General features: G+C 46.2%; 1 pseudogene across 1 annotated transcript; it reads right to left on the bottom strand.

The window, feature by feature from the left end:
- Positions 1-264: 264 nt before the first annotated feature.
- Positions 265-1,680, bottom strand: LOC310778093 (splicing factor U2AF 65 kDa subunit pseudogene; annotated as a pseudogene). Its single transcript has one exon. The product of its transcript is annotated as a splicing factor U2AF 65 kDa subunit pseudogene (transcript).
- Positions 1,681-10,000: the final 8,320 nt, after the last annotated feature.

The following is a 10,000-nucleotide window of genomic DNA, read 5'->3' as shown; positions in this document are numbered from 1 at the left end:
CCAAATCCAGTCCTTGTTTCTTTTAACAGAAAGCAAACCCACCCCTTTCTTCTCTTCCAATTCCAAATCGGTTTTAAACGGCTAAACATTTCATGTAGATCTCAAATGATCAAATGGATACAACCAAAGCCACTCTCTGAATGGATAACACTCCCAGATCTACCTGAAATGTTTTGCTGACATGTGACCTATAGGGGGTTGACCTGGAAATGAGTGGGACACATCTCCCTCCCTCCCGCATCCCACCTTCTCTCCAGTCCTCCTCTACCAGACGTCCCGGCGGTGATATGCATCCGGATCGCAGTATTTGGTCATCACCACCCTGTTGGCAAACTTCCTTCCTGTCAGCCCCTGCATGGCTTTCTGGGAGTCGAACACAGACATGAACTCCACAAAGATCTTGCCAGTCCCGGGCACCTCCAGGCCATCCACAGGTCGAGGGATTACAATGCTCTTGACCTGGCCGTACTTGCTGCACTCGTCCCTGACGTCCTCCACAATCTCCTCGTATTCCTCGTCATCCAGCAGCTCCTTCGGGGCCACCATGTTCATCAGACACATCACCTCAGTGGGCAGGCCGCCCATCTGGGTCACTGAGCTACTCATCAGACCTGGCACCTGCAGCGTCACGGGGGTCTGGTTTATACTGGTCAGAGTGGCGTTCTTGGATGCCACGCTGGCTCTCTGCACCAGGAGCTTCTTGTCTCCCAGCTGCATGCCGTTCAACCCTGCGATCGCCTGGTCATTAAGGTTGACATAGACATATTCACAGAAGGCATATCCTTTGGAGAGGCCTGTGGCGCTGTCCTTAACTAGGTTGAAGGCCTTCAGAGGACCAAACGACGTCAGCAGCTCCTTCACCTGGTCATCGTTCAGATAGTTGGGCAAGCCGCCAATGAAGAGCTTGTGAGCAGAGTCGGGCACCACTGTAGATACCACACCAGGCACGTAGACACTGGGATGTTCGCTCAGGCCGGGGAGGCTCTGGTAGTCATGGGGGCGGCGAATCTTCAGACTCTGACCCTGAAAGATGATGCCATCAAAAGCCATGGCCTGAGTCGTCTCATCCACTGAGCGGAACTCAAGGAAGGCGAAGTTCTTATCCTGGTTGATCTGCACTGCGAGGACTGGGTTTCCAGGCGCCTGAGTAAGCCCACCCGAACGCATCTGGGCATTGAAGAAGTCCATCATGGACTCCTCTGTGAAACCAAAGGGGATGTTGCCCACGTAGAGCCGGCGGGCCTGCCTGGTCATCTGGCTGCCCACTACGGGCACAGGGGTGCTGGTCAGAGCCAGGCCATCTGGGGTCATGGTGGACAGGAGGGCCGTGGCTGGGATCTGGCCTGCAGCTTGCATGGCTTTGTACTGCATGGGAGTGATGTGTTCGAACCCGGGGGGAGGGACATCCCAGTACTTCTTCACCTTGTTCTTTTTCTTCTCGCGGTGTGGGGAATGGCACACAGCATTCTCCTGGGGGTAACTGGATGGTGAGCTGCGTCTCTGTCTGCGCTCCTTACTGTCCCCACGGCGGTCCCCGCTGTGTCTGTCCCTGTCTCTGCTCTTCCTCTCTCTGCTACGACTGCGGGAGGGGGAGCCGCGTCTGTGGGGGCGGCTCTCAATGGCCCGTTCCGCTTGTTTGTTTTCGGACAGCTGTCGTTCGAACTCGTCGAAGTCCGACATCTCTGTTGCTTGAAGAATAGCGCACTTGCTGCGACTGTTGAGGTGACGGTGGCTAGCTAGCAAGCTAGCAACAAAGTGAACAGCACTTTTCAAACAAAGTGGTTTGCTACCGTAGCTAAAACAATTAACACTAGCTCGCTACTTGCCACTAATTCGCCTAATTTTGTTAACCAAAACACAAATTTAGTGGTGCCCTTGCCCGACGCAGCGTATACACACTTAGTCGGTGAGGGACAGTGACAGACAGACCTGAAGAATGATGGAATGTAGGGAAACGGTGAATTTATAAATCCAGGATTTATGACATCACTGATGACATCACAATTACTCGAGTGACATCACTGATGACATCACAATTGCTCGAGTGACATCACTGATGACATCACTGATGACATCACACTTGCTCTAGTGACATCACTGATGACATCACAATTGCTCGAGTGACATCACCGACGACATCATCACTGATGACATCACAATCGTGACACACACTGCCAGACACCACTTAGCCAACTTTAAGAAGAAAAAGAAGCGAGCCCCATAGATGGTGATAGACAGATGGTTCATCCAATCACCTGCCAGGGATTATGGCTCTGTGTAACAAACCATCTGGCTGAGTCAGGTTAGAGCTGGTGCAGATCCACAGAACATCCCATCTATATGTAGGTGTCACCTCCAGCACCACCACACCACTGGAGGAAATGTTAATAGCTTAATTTCTCCACACTGTGGACTTATGGTAGACCGACCTCTCACACAGACACACACAGCACAGCACAGTGTCAGAGGCTGATTTATCGGAGCTGCTCGGCCATGGAAGGAAACATCTGCCCCAGCTGTCTGTGTCACAATGTGACTTCACCCGTACAGGTTACCACTTGAGTTTCAAAATCTCACCCCAGAGAGAGACGGAGAGAGAGAGAGAGACAGTTGATCAGGAAATTAAAAATCCACTGGGAAAAACAAGAAAGCAAGTTCAGTCCTCCCCTCCCTGTGTGCCTAAAAGCACACAAGCGTGTTCCTATTACAGCCTGGCTGAAATATGGGCTTATTTCCGCTCCGGGCCGATCCAATGTTGAGGTTTAATCACAGCGATTAGTAGCGCTGATAAATGCTATAGGCAAACAGCTTTTTCCTCTCTTATCTGTGTCTGGCTCTCACGCAACTGACCCAGGCCCAAATTCCAAGGCCCAAATCTCTCCCATAGTGGCTGCGTCTCACACAATGAAGCTCTTTTATTCGCTGTTCAACTCGTGTGCAGGTTTGAGCCACTTCACTCCTCTCGGAGACGCCGGGCGGTTGCCATGGGTTACATGTAATGGGAGTTTATAACACAGACACTTGCTGCTCTTTTGAAAAGCCTCCGAGCAATAAAAAAGCCTGCAAAATGTGCCGTGCAGATTTTCCTGTAAAGTTCACGGCTTTGAGGAAAGGTTGTGGCTACTATAGCAACCAGATGATCAAATAGCAGTGCCAAATCATTTGGAGAGTTTGTTTTAACCTGCCCCGAGCTCCCACATGGGTGGGGTTTACAGCATGTCTGCTAAATGATCAGTTGATCGTGATCATTACCAGTGATTCATCAAACTTTCCCAAAGCTTTTTTATTTTTTATTATTAAACTGACTTTATCTTAACTTTGTCTGTTTATTGCTGTTATTTCCTGTATGTTGCAAACTGCATCCATCTGTTCATCACAGTAAGCAGGCTAACACAAACAAATTACAACACAACTTCACCCAAATTATAATAATGATATAATGTTGCACGCATGCTGCATTAGTACTGTAACAATTGTTGCTGTATTTTACACTCTTTACATACCGTACACTCTCACACGCTCCCACACACTCCTACAGATGCCCATACACACCCACGGTTTGTAGTTTAGGTGCTTAATATCGAACTATTACTGTATTATTGCAACATTGTTTGTAAGTAACTGTACTTTGTAACTTTGTTTTCTCCATCAAGGATGTTATCCTCTGGGATGTACTACTGTCTCTACTTTTATACCAAATAAAGTCAGTCAGTCAGTCAGTCAATCCATCAATCAATCATTATGAGCAACATGAGTATAATGTTCTACAATGAAATGTGGGATATGAGTAGCCTAGTATTTATTTGAGTAGTGTAGTATTTATTTGACCGTCTTCCTCTACAGCCTAATATTTAGATATCCTGAACCTGCTTCCAGCCAGTAATCAGCACCTCTGACATCCATGTTCCTAATGGAGAAGTGGCTGGCGTTCTGCAAAGGGCCTCTGCTGACAGGGTAATGGAAATGGACGCCCACGCCCGCAGACGGGTAGGTGGCCCCGCTGGACGGCCTCGCCCCACAGACGGGGTAGGTGGCCCCGCTGGACGGCCTCGCCCCACAGACGGGTAGGTGGCCCCGCTGGACGGCCTCGCCCGCAGACGGGTAGGTGGCCCGGCGGCGAGACGAGGGCCGGGGGCACGCTCCTACAGTAGTAGCTGTCAGCCAGCCACCTGGTAATGCTGACTGACAGCCTGAACACGCAGAGCTGTCCGCGCTACACAGAGGGGTGTCAGCCAGGCAGCACGGAGCGCGCCTCTCCCACAAAGTGTTGATATGCCCGTCTGAAAATCCCATCCAAGTTCCATTTCCTCGTCCCCCCCCCCTCCCCTCCACCTCCCCCTCCACCTCCCCCTCCACCCTCCCTCCACCCTCCCTCCACCCTCCCTCCCCCTCTGACTTGTGGAAAGCTTCCAAAGCGCAGAAGCAAGCTGCCCGTCGGCACAACGTGACGGCACGGTGGTGCAGGCATTCTTGGCATGGCTCTTCCTGAGACTTGCCCCCAACAAGTGCTAGTGATTATAGCTAGTTATCCCTTATTAAACATGATTAATGCCTTGGCCCAGAAAGGCAGAAAGGTGTGGTGAGACTCGCTTGCACTTTGATTTGAGGAATATGCTGTGATTAATTCTACCGGAGACTTGAAAATATGAGAGGAAAGAAAGAGAAAAAACATTATAGGCTACACATAAAAGCGTTTAACTCCTTTACAGTTTAAGAAGCTAATGCTCTCCGCCCTCAGTTGGATCAGTTGGATCTCTGTCTGTATCGATCCAGTTTATAAAACAGTGCTGATGCATAATGCATGCTGCTTTAGCAAACATGGCATGGTACCAAGCTTGTTGCATGCAGTTACACAGACAGGGAAAAAAGGCAAACTGAAACCAAAAATGGTTCTTCTTCTGGTTACACAAAGAACGTGTTAATAGTTCTTTGGGGTAATAAAAATGTGTTAATTCTTAGTTATTGCATGGTGTGTGATGGCATAAATGTGGAAAATGACCAAACTCCTCCATAGTAGTACAGTACGCTATGCAGTTGCAATTGCTGCTATACAAGGATGAACAAAAACACATTGCAGATGTCTGTGGAGTGTAGAAATGATGCGTTGCGGTACGGTATGGCGTGCAGTCAATAATGGCATTCAACCGCTCATCTCTGAGCGCCCCCTGCTGGTCGAATGTCATTATTGACTAGCCATAGCAGCACCTCAGAGGCAAAGCAAAGACATTTTGTGCTTGATAAAAATAAAACATTTAAATTTTAAAAAGTTTTTGGTTAGATCCCTGAAATAAGGTCTGTGGTTAACAAACATGCATGATTACTAGGGGTGTCACAATATATCGTCCCACGAAATTTCGCGATAGTAAAACGTCACGATATATATCGTTGAGATGAAATCTCATATCGCGATTTTTTTTTTTTTTTTTTTTTTTTTAAATAGACTAAGAAACGTCTTTGTTTGTTGAAGTTCAATGTGTGGAAAGTAGTTCAGTTGAACAAGTCTCTGAAGAGACACATGAGAAGTTATACAGGAGAGAAACCATTCAATTGAGTTTCTGGCAAAACTGTTTACTTGACAGGAAAAACTGAAGATGCATAAAAAATAGATTAAGAAAAGTCTTGTTGTTTGAGTTTGAAGAAAAACTGAAGATGCATAATGAGAATTTATACTGCTGAGAAACCTTTTAGTTCAAAGTAAATCTAAGTGACGGTGTAACTCATTCTATTTCAAGATAAGCCTTATCTCCAATCTCATGTTTTTTCTAGTTGTTATTGTAATAACAATTTCCCACAACAGCATGTTTTGTATTTGTGCATTTCAAATAAAATACTACTTTTCCAGTCATATATTGTCATTATTCAAGTTAAAAAAAATATTGTTAAAATCGTATCGTATCGTATCGTTATCGTGAACCCAGTATCGTGATACGTATCGTATCGTGAACTGAGTGTATCGTGACACCCCTAATGATTACTGTAGATCTTTGTGGTTAGCAAGATCCTCTTCAAAAATAAAATGAACACCACTTTTAAGATTTTGAAGTGTCTTCTGGCGATCGCGTTTTCTGGCGATCACATGTATGCTTCAAAAATCAGGAAAGTGGTGGTCATTTGTGAAGATTATCTTGCTGAACACAACCTCTAAGTAGCATCATATTTTGTTAACCACATACCTTATTTGCAGGCATCTACAGTATAACCAACCCCATTCAAACCAGAACGACCGCACTGCTGATATATGCCTCCACCAACAAGTGAGCAGTCAACATCCATGTCTGTCCACACTTTGACGGCGTTCGTGAGGTCACAGTGACCTTGAAATTTGACCACCAAAATCTGCTCAGTTCATCCTTGAGTCCAAGTCGACGTTTGAGGCAAATTTGATGAAAATCAGTAAAGGCATTCCTCAGATATCGGACAGACAGACGGGCGGACGGACAACCCGAAACCATAATGCCTCCGACATGGCTATCGCTGGCAGAGGCATAAAACCCCATTGACTTATAGACGAGGGGAACCCAGCGCGAGGATAACTTGAGCTGTAGCTCAGGAGGTAGAGCGGGTCGTCCACTAATCGCTTTGGATAAAAGAGGTTGGTGGTTCGATTCCCGCCTCCTCCAGTCTGCATGTCGAAGTGTCCTTGGGCAAGATACTGAACCCCAAATTGCTCCCGTTGGTGTGCCAGCACCCTGCGTGGTAGCCTGCCGCCATCGGTGTGTGAATGGGTGAATGTAACTACTGACTGTAATAACTTAACTTTGGATAAAAGCGCTATATAAATGCAGGCCATTTACCATTTACCATAACTTCCGGGTTGGCCGACAAAAAATATGTCATCGCTGCAGTGCTCCATTGCTCCTGGCTCATACCGAGGTATAATTGAAGGGTAATGCTTCTTACAAACAGTGAGAGAGCTTCCTATATTGAACAGACTAACGATCCATGTCCACGCTGCTCTCTCTCACTCTCTCTCTCCACTTTTCTCTGGCTCGCTCCATCACTCTCACTGTCCATCTAACAAATATGAGAGGTAATGAAAACAGCCTGTGAGCATCATCACGTACACTGTAGAAGCTTTCCATCAACCTGCGTGTCAAGCAAACGCACACACAAACACTCTGTCAGCATGGTAGATTAAACCTGCGACAAGCCAGTCTATCTCCACATTCATATCTCCAGATTCATCAATAGTCAAAGGTACTAAAGGGGCTCATAGTCTTCCGTCCGACCTCTCAATAGTTCGACCACTCATGAGTTAGACTACCCAAAGATCCGCCCTATTATTTTAATCTCATAAATCCGACCTCCCAAAAATCCGACCGCAGTAAATTAGACAGTTGCGTGGGACTCCAGAGAGAGAGAGAGAGAGAGAGAGAGAGAGACGTCTCTCTCTCTCTCTCACACACACACACACACACACACACACACACACACACCCTCCATCTCTCTCTCGTTCCGAAGCAAATGCGCAGCGGGTCGTGCACGCCACGCACAATTACGGCGTTTTCACAGTTCATACGGTTATTTCGGTGCCTCGTAAGACCAGACACAAAAATTATAGTTTGTTTTGTTTTCCAGAAATTCCAACTTGTTTGGTTCGGTTTCACACCGACCAAAGTTGCTAACCCTAACCCTAACCCTAACCGAGTCAGAGCGCACAGAGAAATGCACAGACTGCTTCTGTTGGAAGTGCTGTATATAGGCGGATTTACGCGAGGTCGAACTACTGGGTATGAAATCCGACAGTCGGAATAATGGCGTTAAAATGGTCGGATTAATGGAGGGTCGACATTATGAGACTACAATGATAAAACTCGCCGTAGACATCAATGGTCGGATTAGCGGGTGGCCGGAGTTATGTGTAGTCTGACCTATGGGGTGTCGTACTAATGCGTGGACCCCACTAAAGGAGTCAAGCTAGGTTGCTAAGGCTAACTGTATTTGTGTGCCTCCCTTGGCTTTTTTAACAAGCCCAATTGGGTGTACCCCCCTAATGCTGTGATAGATAAGCACTCGCCTCATTAACATGGATTCAAGGCCTCTGGAAAGAATGAAGCAATCAAACGGTCATTGCACAGACAAACACGCGGGCCATAAATCACTGGCTCCCACACACTGCGAGAGCAGATTACCTCGCCACCGCGACCGCCCAGCAAAACACCGAGCGCAAAGCCGCCGACCGCACGGAATCACCTCCAACAACTTGACATGACTCCCAATGACACGGCAACTCCCAGTCAGCGTCCAGGTGTCAGGGGGACGAGGCCCGCGGGCTGGATTCAATGGATTTTCTAACCTGCTGCTCTGGATGTGAAAAGAGAAATTCACTACACGGGATTATTATGTACGTAGTACTTTGTGGACATGTTAGCTGCTGCCCTTTTGCAAATTCCAGGCCGTCATCAACAAGAACAGGCTGGCATACATGTACATGTATGATGTATGATGAGTACATACACGTACATGTATGATGTATGTTGAGTACATACATGTACATGTATGATGTATGATGAGTACATACATGTACATGTACTGTATGATGTATGATGAGTACGTGCATGTACATGTATGATGAGTACATACATGTACATGTATGATGAGTACGTACATGTACATGTATGATGAGTACGTACATGTACATGTATGATGAGTACATACATGTACATGTATGATGAGTACGTACATGTACATGTATGATGAGTACGTACATGTACATTATGAGTACATACATGTACATGTATGATGTATGATGAGTACGTACATGTACATGTACATGTATGATGAGTACATACATGTACATGTATGATGTATGATGAGTACGTACATGTATGATGTATGATGAGTACATACATGTACATGTATGATGTATGATGAGTACGTACATGTACATCTACATGTATGATGAGTACATACATGTACATGTATGATGAGTACATACATGTATGATGAGATCATTTCACAATCAGAATCAGCTTTAATAGCCAAGTAGGCCTATGTACACAATAGAAGGAATATGACTCCGGCTTTCAAAGTACTCACACACAGAAGAACCTATGCACAAGTTAAAACAAACGAGGCACGGGTGCAATCAAACATTTAAAAAAATGTCACATTAATTACTATAAGTGTGGTGTAAAAGTGTCTATTTTAAATGTGTATTATGAAAGATTGTACAGTATGTATATAAACCACACAGGATCATAAACAAAGCTTATAGAGTAAGTGGGATCTGCAATTTCTGGTCACATTTTTCGTTACACTCGGGCAATTGTGATGTCACTAATGACATCATCACTGATGCTGTCATAGACATTGGGACATCATCGTCTATGACATCATCAGTGACATCGTCGTCTATGACATCACTGATGACATCACAATTGCTCGAGTGACATCACTGATGACATCACAATTGCTCGAGTGACATCACTGATGACATCACAATTGCTCGAGTGACATCACTCCTTACACCTACAATGGTCTTTGATAGCAGAACATGTCCCGGCGTTCTAAAACATCATCAGTCCCTCAGAATCAAAGAGCGAGCGCTTCTGTCGAGAGCTGACATTTTGCACCAAGGTGCTCAGCAATCACACAGGGAGAAAAGCCTGGCAGAAGAGGAGAGAGAGCAGCTTCATCTCTGACAGGCTGTGAAGCTTGAAGAGATGTTGTGTGCAGAGTGCGGGGGCACGACCCTCACTTTTTCTCGGCTGGAAAAACAAGTGAATCACAGCACTTCATCACAGAATCAACAGTGAAAGACAGTGAAGATCACAGAGTGATGGTACCCAACAGTGTGACAAGTGGAGTCTGGCCCCGTTATTGTCAGAATGTTTCTCTTGGTTAAGACGGGCATGTTTTGCAGTGCGCTCGCAAAGCAAACTGTTCCACCTCGCCACTAATCCTCTGGCATCAGGTAATCAAAGCCAAGGCATTAACTACTCAACAACACAATGTCCCCACAAGCTGCCGCGCCTGCTGCCGAACGCACCCCTCCGCT

This window comes from Poromitra crassiceps (genome assembly GCF_964638095.1).
Source record: "Poromitra crassiceps genome assembly, chromosome: 6".
NCBI classification, from domain to species: domain Eukaryota; kingdom Metazoa; phylum Chordata; class Actinopteri; order Beryciformes; family Melamphaidae; genus Poromitra; species Poromitra crassiceps.
This window is presented reverse-complemented; position numbering and strand designations above follow the sequence as displayed.